General features: G+C 38.5%; 1 pseudogene; it reads left to right on the forward strand.

The window, feature by feature from the left end:
- LOC108407809 (transmembrane 9 superfamily member 2-like) overlaps positions 1 to 13,413 on the forward strand; it is a 75,159-nt pseudogene that overhangs the window by 24,214 nt on the left and 37,532 nt on the right.

Genomic DNA, 13,413 nt, shown 5'->3' on the forward strand with positions numbered 1-13,413 from the left:
TTCTGCTTTATCATTCTTCACTCATACATCATATCCATTCCAGTCCTTTAGCAGATCATGTGAATCTATTTTCAAAATATATTCAGAGTCCATCACTTCTCGTCACTTTCATCATGATCACCTGGTCCAAGATACTATGCTATTTCACCTGAATGGTTGCAGAAACCTAGCTGGGCTCCCTGCTGCCACCCTTGTCTTCTGGCAGTCTTTTCTCATTACAGCATTCAGAGCACTCCTTTTTAAATGTCGACGTGTGTCAATCATCTGCTCAGAATCTTCCAGTGACTTCCCATCTCACTTAGCGTAAAAGCCAAAGTTCTGAAAATGGCCTACAAAGCCTTACACACCCCATACATAAGGCCAGTGGTTTAAAATAGGGCTTCTATCTCGATTAGAGATTTTAACACAGTTTTTGCTGCTAATCTGTCTCCTATTAAATGCAGATATTTCCTGCCCTAGGCTCAAAGCTGGTTCTTACACAGTAAACCTTGATATGCATTATCATGGAGTAATTTAATCTTTCTCTTTAGCACTAACATTTGGTTTGTAGACTTAACAATAATTAGTTATTTAATTCATAGCTGTTTTAAAATGTATTTTGGCTTTAAGTAGGATCCATTCATCCTACAAACATTTAATAAGGGCATATTATGTACCAGACACTAGGGTTACAAAAATGAATAGAAAGAGGTGGACATCAATAACCTTTGCAACTGTGAGTGAACAGTTTTATTGTGCATATACACATAGAGGTAGCATCCTGTAAGGATTGCACGTAATTTATTAGACAGAAGCCAAGACATAAGTTGTATATTGAATAAGTAATTCAAAAGGAAAGCATTACTGTTTCTCCTTTTGTTTTTTTATCTCTCTTTTACTCCTACTTTTACTTTTGAGTGATAAAACAGTCTCTTTATTTCTGACCAGACATTCGCTACCTCTTCATCAGTCCTTTCTAGTTTGAAACCTCTCTGTTTTTGTTTTCCATGTCCTGTTTTTAATGATCATTCTCTTTTTCAAACACAAAAGTTTCACACAGATTATATCCTCCGGACCTTTCATTGGTAATCATGGCATTTTACACACAGTAGGCCCTCAAATCTCTGGGTGCTTAGAAATATGAGTTCTTCTTCATCTATTTAGTTTTCTAACTCTACAGCTGAGGTTGCAAGATAGGTTATTTAGTATATTGAAGGGGGATTAAGTGAAAGATGAAAAATAAAGCCATTTGCTAATGGAAGGATTAAAAAAAAATCTATCCACAGGCAAAAAGGTTCTTAAGTGTTTTGGGCAGTATATTGAGTCCCATTTGAGTCTTAGAGACATTTAGAAACAAAAATATTTGAAATAAAAAGAGTTTTAAATGCAGAATATAATGAAGGGCCTGTTTTTTCAACCTACTATTGTTATGTGCCTGAATTGCCGTGAACTGGAAATCCACAATGTCAGTTTGGTATAAAAATTCCTTCCCCTTCACTTTTTTGCTCTTTTATTAGCTATATGCATTCAGATGAAAACCACCAAATTTGTAATGTACCCCCTATGGAAATTCCTGAAGAATATGGAGACAAGTTGAATATAATCTACACTTTGTGAAATTTGAAGTAAGTACTTGATGCCACCATCTTACTTTTTTCCAAATCAGGTATGTGAATATCATATACTTAATAAATATTAAAGCCTTAATTTTCATCAATTTAAAGTTGTATAACACATCTAAGAGTTCAAGAAAGTAGGTAAGTTCTTAATGTTATAGCCATTCAAAGGACGATCATTAAAGGAATTGCTGTGTTAAATCTACTACATTTCAGGCGCCGTGCCAGGCACTTTACTTTCTCTTACCTCTTCTTGAGGTTTGAAAGAGGCATGTGGGAAACCAGAGGGGTGTCACCGGGGTTGGCAGGCTGGCTGGCTGCAAGTGGGGCCTTAAAGGAAGAAGATCCTGTGGAATAGACACAGTGTAGTGTGGTGAAAAGAACACACATATTGGACTCAGGCTGACCTATGGTTCAAATTGAGGCATGGCCACTTACTAGCTGCATGAAGTTTCGGTAAGTCATGTAATCTCTGAGGCTTGATTTCTCCTCATGTCATTTCATCCTCAGTTTCAGAGTATGCAAAGCCCTTAGCATGACAGAGTAGGTTCTCAACAAATGGCATTCATTATAGTTTGTACGTCTGGAGTTTTTTTCTTTTGCAGATAGCTACTTTAATAAAGATGGCATGTATTTTTGGTAGCTAGAAAGACTGATGAACTAATAACATCCTGGTGAATAATCTATCAGTTCTATGATGCCTGTGTTTCCCAAAGAGTTTTCTAGAAACTAGTTAGTTTCATATTTTTTTAAATTTTTACTTGGGATTTTAGAAGGTGTTATGTAAAAATAAGGATTCAATGATGAGGTTACTTTGGGTAATGCAAGGTTAAACAATGTTAAGACAATGATTTCAAGAGTATTCACTATATTAAAAGGCATTGTGAATTTTTAAAAGGTGATTATAATATGCAGTGTTTCATAAACCATGGCAGAACTCATGGGCATATAATGTGTACAAAATACAAGGGAAATACTGCACGTGCAAAGATGTATACAACTTCAGACAAATGGGATATCACAAATGCTATTTTCACTTAATGTGTATGTTGAGGACATTTTTTAGTGTCAATAAATAGTCACATTCTTCTTTTTATTGATTTCATAGTCCATTTAATATACAGGCCTTATGTAAAATATACAGACTCAGGGATGGCAGTGCAGCATGCAGAATATAGCCAATGGTTCTGTAATATCTTCCTATGTTGATGGACAGTAACCACACTACCAGGGTGAGGATTTAATAATGTGGGTAACATTATACCAATATACCATCTTATATTGGTTTCAAGTATACAACACAGTGTTTCAGCAGTTACCCACATTATTAAATCCTCACTCCCACTGGTGTGGTTACTGTCCATCAACACAGGAAGATGTTACAAAATCATTGGCTATATTCTCCATGCTACATTACGAGCCCTGTGACCAATTTATATTATGATTGAGAATTTTTGTGCCCCTTTATCCCCTTCATCCTCACCACTCACCCACTGCAACCCCTATCCCATAGTAAGCACCTACCACTTCTCAGTGTCTATGAGTCTACTACTGTTTTGTTCATTTTGTTTTGTTTTTAGATTCTACAACCCAAATGTGTAATTTTTAGTTATTATAAGCAATGTTTTAATGAACAGTCTTGCTTTTTTACTTGTGATTATTTCCTAGAGTTGAATTACTAGAAGTAGGATTGTTTAGGTAATAGGATATACACATTTTGATAACACATTGCCGAATTCTTTTCCAGAAAAGTTGCTAGGCCTGAGGATCTGCTGTTTCCTCACACCCTTGGTCATACTACGTTTTTGTTAATTTTTTACAATCTTGCTTCAGAATCTTAATTCTGTGAGGGTATCAATAGGAGGTAGATTTGTATTAAGTGAACTCCTAAGGGTCCAATGTATAAACCAGAATACTAATTTGTTAATTTATATGGAGAAATATAAATGCCTAGCAGACCACACCAGTAATGTTAGCTGGTTAGCACATGTGCCTGTAATTAACACATATGAGAAAGCAAATATAAATTGAATAAGTAGAAAGTTGCTTGGTGGGCCCAGGACCCCAGAGCAAAGGCAAGTGAGATATTAAAAGACAATATTCATGGCATCCTAGTGCTATGCTTGCCCATGGACCAGATGTTATATTCATGAGTTATATTCTTAGTCCTGAGCAGTGTTAGAGGTGTTTCACCAAAACATTAACTTTGGGGCTTTCTTTTTATAGGGAAAACCTTTTCTGGCTATGTAGATTGATGTATTTCCCTTTTTAGCTTTTTTAAAAAAAGGTTTGATTATACTTGCTTTTGTATAAGGCTTATTTCTTACAGCTTTAGATGTGCTTTCCTGAGACCAAACCCTAATCACATTATTTGGAATAAGGTCTCAGATCTCTTCAAACATTTACAAATTGTAGTTGGTTTGTGTCACTTCTATCAGTGGCCTGACATTATAAAGTGCTTCTTCCTAATTTCATTCTGAAAGCAATTCCAGATTGGGGATGTCCTGCCTTTGTCCCTGTATATCACCTACAGTGGCTATCTCCATTTTATAAGTGAGGATACTGAAGTCCAGGGGCTGAAGTAATTTTCTCAGGATCATAGCTAGCAGGAGGTGCAAGTGATATTCAAACTCAGGTCTGTCTGGCCCCCAAACTCGTCGTTTTCCCACTATATCATTTTGGCTTTCTATGTTAAAGGTCTATTATATTTTCTGCCTACAGAGTTACTATAAAGAAGATGAGAACCGTTTATGTTTGAAATGTGTGTGTATACTTTTGAGTCATTTAGTTAGAGGTCAGGATTACTTGATCCTATATCCTGCAGTTTACCCGAAGTACAATTGGTGCAAACAGGCAATTTACTAGTCCAGTAAGTGTAGTCCAGGTTTCTAATCTCTGGATGAAATACAGAAGTGTAATCTGGGGAAAGGAATGAAATACACCCTGAAGAAATTAAAATAACCTTTCCCTAATGATTGAGAATACTATTCAAAGTCTGAGCTATTACCCGAAGTTGATCAAAATGCTGAAACCCTTCTATATTTTCATCACTTATCAGTTGGCTATTAAAAATTTTAATGTAGGAACTCTTACTTTACAGTGAAAGCCAAGAGACAGCACATCTAAATTGAAGTTCAGAGTCATACCAGGGGCCTACACAGTTTGGCGTCAGTGGTCAGTTTGCCTATTGGGACAGTGGCGACCAAAAGAGCTGTAGCACAAATGGAATTTGGGGAATCACCTTACTTGGAGTTGGTTCTCCACCCCTTGTTCCTTCATAGTCAGATCTAAACCCTGAAAGCTCTTCTAGAAGAGGAAATTCCCCTTTCCCACTGAAGCTCATTTGGGGTGCTCCAAAGGGCTGTGGCTTTCAGAAGTGGTACCGTAAAGAGAACCAGCCATAGCTGAGTTTGAATCCTGCCTCTGACATTTACTAGCTGTGTGAACTTGGCAAGTTATGCTGAGCCTGTATTTCCTGAACTGTAAAATGGGGATAAAGTAGTCACCTCATGTGATTGCTATCAGAGATAAGCGAGCTAACATATAAAATAGTTAGCACAGTACCTAGCCCATAGTAGACACACAGTGTTTCCTATTTCTTCTCTCATACAGGAGCATTTGATTTTAAGTGTCTTATATAAAAGCAGCCTGTATGGATTGAGAGTATGCAGTGAGAACATGCCAAGCCACAGTGTTCTTTATCTGAACACCAGAAAGTTGCTGTTGTAGTTGTAGGGGGGAGGATGTAAGCAGAGTAGTCATGCATATCTCCATGGTTCTGATTCTTTATTTTCTATCTTGGTTGCAAAATGCTGTTTTAGCCCAGTGATAATGGTATGCATTAGTCTTTCCCAATGGGCATTCCCTAGAACACTAGTCAAATACATTTGGAAAATGCTACTTTCTACAGTCTCCTTTCTTAGCTTCCCAAAGTGTAGTAGTCAAATGTTTAAAAGTCTCCTAATAATGAAACCTTTTGACTGAGTCCAACTCAGCATTTTGCAACTGTACTTGGCTCTCGAGTACTATTCTGGAGTAACAGTTATATTGCACTGCGGAGCCCACTTTGGTTATCCCAGATGTGCATGGCTCTTGCATCTTAGGGTAGTTCATGAAATCCTGTTGAACCCATAACGTAGCTCTAACTTTTCATGGACAAATAAGCAAAGCTTCACACGTTGGTGACTGTAACTGTAAAATAACTTAAACTATGCTGTGGCTTATGAAGGATTTTGTCAGCTAGCTGGGTACCTAATCATCATTTATTGAGTTGCCTCAGTGGAAATGACAGAATTTGAAAATCACTCTTTTTTCACCCTCCAATTAAATAATTGATTCAGATCAGTATTATCAAGGGATGTTAATATTTTAGGTGCCTGAGTGTTGGGGAGACTGGTTATTTTCACAGTAGCAAAATATCAGCCTACAGATTACTTGCTAATTGCAAGTGGGAAAATATACAAATATGTAAGTGGCTAAGGCAGTAAACATGGTGAGTTGGTACTGATGTCTCTGCAGTCCGGCACTGCAGTGTTCAGGCTGGCCCTCTCCCCTTGCTTATTTGTAATTGTGAGAAATGCCATCATCTACCATCTTGACTTATTTGTTCAACCCCAGCCCACGTGTAGCATCAGAGCTGATAACCCATGCCCTGGTGAGAAACAACGTTATTAACAAGAATACGAGGTTTGTACAGCACTTTTTTGGGTAAAGAAATACCTTTTTTTTTTTCATACCAAGTCTTTGAAATCCAGTATGTATTTTACACTTACAGCTCATCTCCCTTAGGACCAGCCACATTTCAAGTGCTGAATAGCCACATGTGACTACAGGCTGCTGTCTTGGCAAGGATCCAGATGTCCACATTTGCTGGGAGTGTCCCCTTTGGTTTTCTGTGCTTCTAGATGTTTTCTCCCTTTTGCTGCTTCTCATTCCCAGGACAGAAAATCTCACCAGGTCCTGTTACATTGATTCCAGGCCCTTGGCTGGGTGAAACTACGCTGTCTCACCCTCCTGCAGACTATGGAAGCCTTCCCTGTACCTTCTGGCACAACAACGTCATTGAAGTCGGGGGGAGGGCTAGGCCCGATCCTGACTAGGGGCCGTGGAGAGGAAGAACTCCATGCCTGTGTCAGACCACGTACAGACGTCATTCCCATGTAGCAGCTGTGGCTCCTCAGCCACCTGGGTTGCGGCCTCTACCCTCCTCGGTCTCCTCTGCTGTCATAGTGCTGCCACTTGCTCTGCTGTTTGGAAACAGAGTCCATGGTCACTGGCTGAGCTTGTGGGCTTGGGCCCTGGCCAGGCAGTGACTAGCCACAGGGAAGTTCAGAGGCAGTATAATGATTCTTGGTTTAAAAAGTTTTTGTCTTTTTGCTTTTTAATTAAGCATCTTTTGTTCTTTAGGTTTTAAGAAAAAATAATACATGTTCCCAAGAGAGTATAAAGTTTGGAGTTTATATTTATTCAGAAGTTATTGAAGGATGGGTCATCAAGATTAACATCTAAATGAAGACATTTTGTTCATGCATTTATGTGACAAATATTGAGGGCCTATTATGTGCCTAGCATGGGAATTTTTATAAAGTACCTAGTTTAACTTTAGTTCTTACAATAAGTCCTCTGAAGGAGGGTCCTATTTTAAAAGTCCATCTTATACAAAATATAACTGAGACTCATAGAGGTAAAGTCATCTGCCCAAGGTCACAGATGTAAAGGATTATAAACCCAGATGGAATTGACTAGGGAGTCCAGACTTTTAATGCAGCTTCATTAATACATGGTGCAGTTAGTAGGAAGGAATCACAGTGGGCGAATTAGCCAAGAAAGCCTTTTAAGAGAGGGGCTGTGACCTGGGCCTTGAAGAATGCTGAGTATGATTTGCATAGAAAGGACAGATATGTGAGGCAATGGGCTGAGTTAAGAGACTTGAATTTTAGGAATCTGTAGAGGAGCTAGCGGTAGGGTTTTCCAGATAAGAATATGCAGGTGTATGTGGGGAACAGTGAATAAACAAATTATCCAATTGAAGCAAAACATTTTCATTTGTTTATTCATTCATCAACAGATAATAGATACACTCTATGTGCCAGGTATTAGGTGCTGGGCTGTATATAAAGGCCAAAAAGATTCAGTCTAACACTGCACACTTTAATCACTTAGATAGTATTGGTAGAAAGGTTGGAAATGTAGATTTGGGCCAGATTTTGAATGGCCTTGAATGCCAGGTTGAGGTATTTCTATTCACAATACTTTTACTTTAGAAATTTGCTGTTTTTATACCACCAACCAAAGGTTTTTTGGTTTCACATTACGTTTAGCTCTGTATGTGAGTTATGTAAGTTTTGTCTGTGGGCTAGTCTGGGACCCTAGCCACATTTATGGCATTATGTTTTTCTCCAAAATGTATTTCTGATTTTCAGGCAGCAGCACAGGCCAGTCCCTGTATTAAGAATCAGAAAGTTTTAGTGCTGGCTTGGCTCTGACTCAAACTGTGACCTCGAGCAAGTTCATTTTTCCTTTGTGGATCTCAGTATCTCCATAATAAAATGAGGAAGTTGAGCTGGATCAGTAGCTGTTAACCCTATCAAAGTGATGTTCTCTTTTAATAACAAATGTTTTATAATTCTCCCTTTACTGTTATAAAGTTATATTAATAGATACTAGATAAACCTGTCTATACACAGTTTCCATAAACATCAATACAGCATCCTAACTATATTGTAAAGGAGAAATAAAAAGAAAATAACTTTCATACAATAATATGTATTTCAGTGTACATTTTAGTCACTCTCAGGTGCATTCACCTATATATATATAATCCTTGTAAACGTGACAACTGTGAATGCAGATGACTCTAAGAATATTGTACACTGGGAACTCAAATACCACATCTCTAAATGACACCATGATTTTCGGAAATGTTGATCAATGTTGGCAAAGCCTCAGACCAAACATAGTGCCATTTTCCCTCAGTTTACATGGTAGTTGTATTCCCAGAAAAAAACCAACACTCTTTTAAAAATATATTCTTTATCTGCAAAATGGAGTTAGAGTCTAGGTGCAGATAATCATATGCAGTTTTTCACTCACACAACGTTGGATGGGGCATTTGGAAGTTCTCAGTTCTTCATGGCGTGGGTCTCCCAGCGCGATGCAGGCCTCCTGGCATCCTAATGTGCTGCTTAATGCCAGCCGTATCCCTGTACATTTTTACCATGCCCTCTAGGGGGTGCTCCTCCCCCTGTTGAAAACCCTTGGACTAGACGCTCTAGTCCCCTGCCAGCTTGATTCTTTGAGAGTCCTTGGATGAATTGTTACTGGGTGAGACCCATGGTGAGTACTGTGTCAAGAATCAGTAAATCCTATCTTTGTCTCTACCTTTGCCGCTGTGTCTCCACAGTAAACAACATGAAAGACCTGTTTACCTCGTGGTTTTTATGAGGATTGCTATGTGTTGTAAAATATTTTGAAAATGGGCATGTAAAGATGCAGATTAATTTATTAATTTTAAGTGGATTAAAAAGCAGTTTCCTGTGAAGAACCTACTATGTGCCAGACATTATGCTAGGTTCAGGGAATGAAAAGACATGAGCCCTTCCCTCCAAAAACTCAGGCTAGCAAGGAGAGAGGCTTCACACACACAACTACAGTACAAGTGTGGTTAATCACTATTCCTTATCAGACAGAGCACCTGCTACATGCACGGCTCCTTGGAAAATTCTGGGGCGAAGAGACGTGAGGCATAATCTCTGCTTTCCAGAAGTGTGGAGTATAATCAACAAGGTAGGTACGGAAGATGAAAAGTAGATAGTACTTCACAGCATATAGTAAGAAGCCACAGATGAAGTCACGTTCTTAAGTCCGTCCAACTTAACCAATAATAAAGATGACCTTTGATAAAAGAAAGTTTCCTCCACTTCTAGTTATCTTTCTGCATTTGTCATTTTTTTCTCCAATGTGCCTTAGGATTTTATAATAATTAATTTTCTTAGGGAAGAGTAATATGTGTTATTGTCTGTTATTTCCAGCAGATGGCACTGTTTGGTGAAAAACTACTTGGTTTAACGACTGCAGATCTAAGTTCTTTGTATTTAAAACCCAACATAGTGCATATTTGAAAGTGTCTCTCCTTTTTTAAAGACTTGGTATGAATTAACTTGCTTAAGGTAACAGGTAGGCTGATGCGTGGAATTCAAATTTTGACAAATTAAGTCACTTTTTCCTATAGGAACAATATTTTAATAGAATGGCTAAGATAAATGCTTTCATACAGTGAATATTTATCCCTTGATTTATCAGTTCTATAAATTATGATTTCCTTATAGGTTTTAAAATTAATTTATTTTGAAACAATTTCAGACTACATAAAAATTGCCAGAGTAATGCAAAGAACTCCTGTAGTCCCTTAGGAACAGATGCCCCGACTAACATTTTCCCTCATTGGCTCTGTCATTCACTCTTGTCTGTGTGTGTCTGTTATCGTTAGTCTTTCTCTGAATGTTTTGAGAGCTACATGTCCCATCACCTTTAAACTTCCAGAGGGTCTTTCCCCCAAAGAAGGTCACTTTCCTATGTAACTAGCATACAACTCTGCAACTCAGAAATCAATACTGGTATCACATTACCATCTGATCCACATACATCCACTCAGATGTCACCAGCTGGCCCACAACTGTACTGTCTCCCTTTCTGTTTCATGACCCTTTCCAGGATTCTGTGTTGTGGTTGGTTTTCGGTCTCCTCTAATTTGGACCAGTTCTTTAGTGTTTCCCTGTCTTTCATACCGTTGACTTTTTTCGAGTACACACCTGACATTCTGTAGGATGACCATCAAGCTGGGTCTGTCTGATGGTTCTTCATGAGCAGGCTCAGCCATACATCCTTGGCAGGAATACTGCAGAAATGGTACCTCACATCAGGAGGTCCATGATGTCAGCTGACCCTGTCACTGGTAATGTTAACCATGACCACCTGGTCATGAGGTTTTAACTAAAATCCAAACCAATTTAAATTAAAATCTATCATTTGGATTTTTTTTTAAACAGTGTACATTGGCTTTCTTCATATCTCACCACCCCCAAACCTCAGAAAAAACACCTAAAGATACCCACTTATATATATATTAGTCACAAGGATGAAGGTACAGCAAAGAGAATATAGTCAGTGGTTCTGCAACATCTTTCTATGTTGACAGATCATAACTACACTAGCTGGGGTGAGCATTTAATAGTGTAGATAACTGCTGAATCACTATGTTGTATACTTGAAACCAACGTAATATTGTATATCAACTATCTTTCAATAAAATATAATAGTAAAAAAATAAAAAGTCATTTCAAACATGGTCAATCTATACCAGCATTTTTCTTTTGCTAAGAGCATGTCATTGATTTGAGGGTAATAACCCTGCATTTATGGTGTACGTGTTTATTGGGAATTATCAGTTAAGATCTCCATCTATTGGGGATATTTTGCAAGAAAGGTACTGACAGTTTGAGTCCCATCACACATCAGCAGAAATGGCTTGATTGGTAATTGTATTTTGTGTTTTATTCAGTATGGAAACTATAATATTTAAAAGCAATATCTTTTATAAACTTGTTGCTACAACCTCTCAAAATACTTAACATACAAAAATGTAAAAATGAGAGTATTCAATAAGAAATGATGACTTAAGTTGAACAGTGTTTTATAATTAAACAAAATACCCTAATAAACCTATCTGCAGGAGGTGGAGGTAGTGGGTTGAAGTGAAGCAAGTTGTCTTTTAGTTCAATTTAACTTAATAATAATGATAATACTTGTATATGGTGAAGACTTCAAACCACATAGAAAAAGTCTAATTGTCCCTTCCCTTAACAATCCCTAGTCTTTCCCTCCAAAAGTATAGCTATTATTTTTTCTTATTTATTCATCCAGAAAAATGTTTGCATCTACAAGATATGCATATTATTTGGGGGTGGGGGTGGGGAATGGACTCTTTCTATACATACTTTCCACCTTTTCCACTTAATGCTGCTTCATAGACATTTCATATCATCATCTTCTATAGGTGTCTGTCATACTTTTTCATGCTTACATAGTGTTTCTTAGCATTGATTGCCATAGTTGGTTCCCATTCTGACGGGTAATTTTAGTTGTTTCTAGGTTTTTATTACAAACAAAACTGTAGTTACTGTCATATGTATCTTTGTGTACCTTTGCAAGTATGATATGAATTTGCAATTAAGGTGAAAATGTCCTCTGGACAAAAGGAAACAAATTATGGGGTGGATTTAGGGTCACAGAAAAATAGTAGCAATAAGGTGCTATTTCTGGTGAACAGCAGTAAGCTGAAGTTATTTTCTTCCTAGTCCTTTTCTGAAATAACTAAGAATATCAGTAAATAAAAATAAGATAAAAACATCAGGGTAAATCCCATGATTCCATGAAGTTAGCAGAAAAGAAATGGAAAGTCCATGCAGAACAACTCTGTCTGGTTTAGAATTATAACCAGCCACAGGTCAGTTAAAGTTTGGTCATACGACTTTATATTTTTGTTTTAGGAAAATGAAAAGATCCAGTGGGCGTCCAGATGGGATTACATTTTGAAGTCCATGCCTCACACCAACATTCAGTGGCTTCGGTAAGTACTTCAGGAAATAAAGAGCAAGTAGCTTCCGGGTGCAAGATGTAAAAAAAGGTAGACATATAAACACAAATATATACATGTACATAGATGTATATATATTTAGAATTATTTTGCCACCAGGGAAGATCCTGAATGCCTTTTTTTCTTCCCTAGGGCTAGTTTCTGCTCTCCTTTCTCTTGCCCACCTCTCCCCATACACAAAGAAAATGGAAAATGTGCTTCAAATATACTAATGTTGATGCTGAAGGGAAGGAGCAGCCCGGGATGGCACAGAGATACACCACGTGTACTTGGGAAGAGCATTGGGCTGGGAAGGAGGCAGGGCATGACCATGGGAGTGGACGCCATGCAAGAGATGAAAACAGCCTAGAAACTGTTGTTTCTGGGTCAGGAAGTCGGAGCAAACTAGAGTAGGAAAGACAGTACCCGGCTGGTGCGGAGCAAGGTTGAGATGTCCCCAAAGACTGGGACGAGAGCCAGGACAATGGTAAAAGGATTACGTATGAGAAACCAAATCCTTTCTAGTGGTCATTCAGTCAAGCAGGTCGTAGAAAGGAGAGGTTGTGGAGAGACTGTGTCTGTGAGTGAAGGGCCACTCATTTGACAGGCTCTGAGGCACAGTGGGGAGCCAGACAGACAGGCTTCTGCTTGCGTGAAGCTGACATTCTAGCAGATTCACAAAGTCCTTGAATCCTCAGGAATCGTCAACAGGATCGAACCAGAGTCAGAAGTCCTCTGTGACTGTGGAAGGAGTCGTTTCAACATGAAATTGGGCGAGCTGAGAACGTAATCCTGGAGGGTGGGATAAGGTGCTGAGAGCGGAAGGAGGATGTTAGTTTAGTAATTTAGGAGACTGGTCAGAGGCTGATGAAGAAGAGATGAATGTGTGTCTATAGCGCTTTATTCCTTGTTATTCTCATGTCTTGTAACAAAGCAATTTTGGGTGGAAGAGGGTTATAAAAGTAATAATGAAGGTGAGGAAAGGCGTGATGCTGTGAGTACGGTCTCCCGAGGTGAGTTTCTTCACACTGCCATTGCCTTGAGCAGGAGAACAGCAGGGGAATAGCATGGCCTGCTCTTTCTAATTTTTCTATCCTGATGCCTCCTTCTCCTCCTCATTATTATTATCGCATGGTGGCCTTTCCAGAGAGCCTTCTGTTTGGGCAGCAGCCCAGGTCCTGTTTT

The sequence above is a fragment of the Manis javanica genome, chromosome X (genome assembly GCF_040802235.1).
Source record: "Manis javanica isolate MJ-LG chromosome X, MJ_LKY, whole genome shotgun sequence".
NCBI classification, from domain to species: domain Eukaryota; kingdom Metazoa; phylum Chordata; class Mammalia; order Pholidota; family Manidae; genus Manis; species Manis javanica.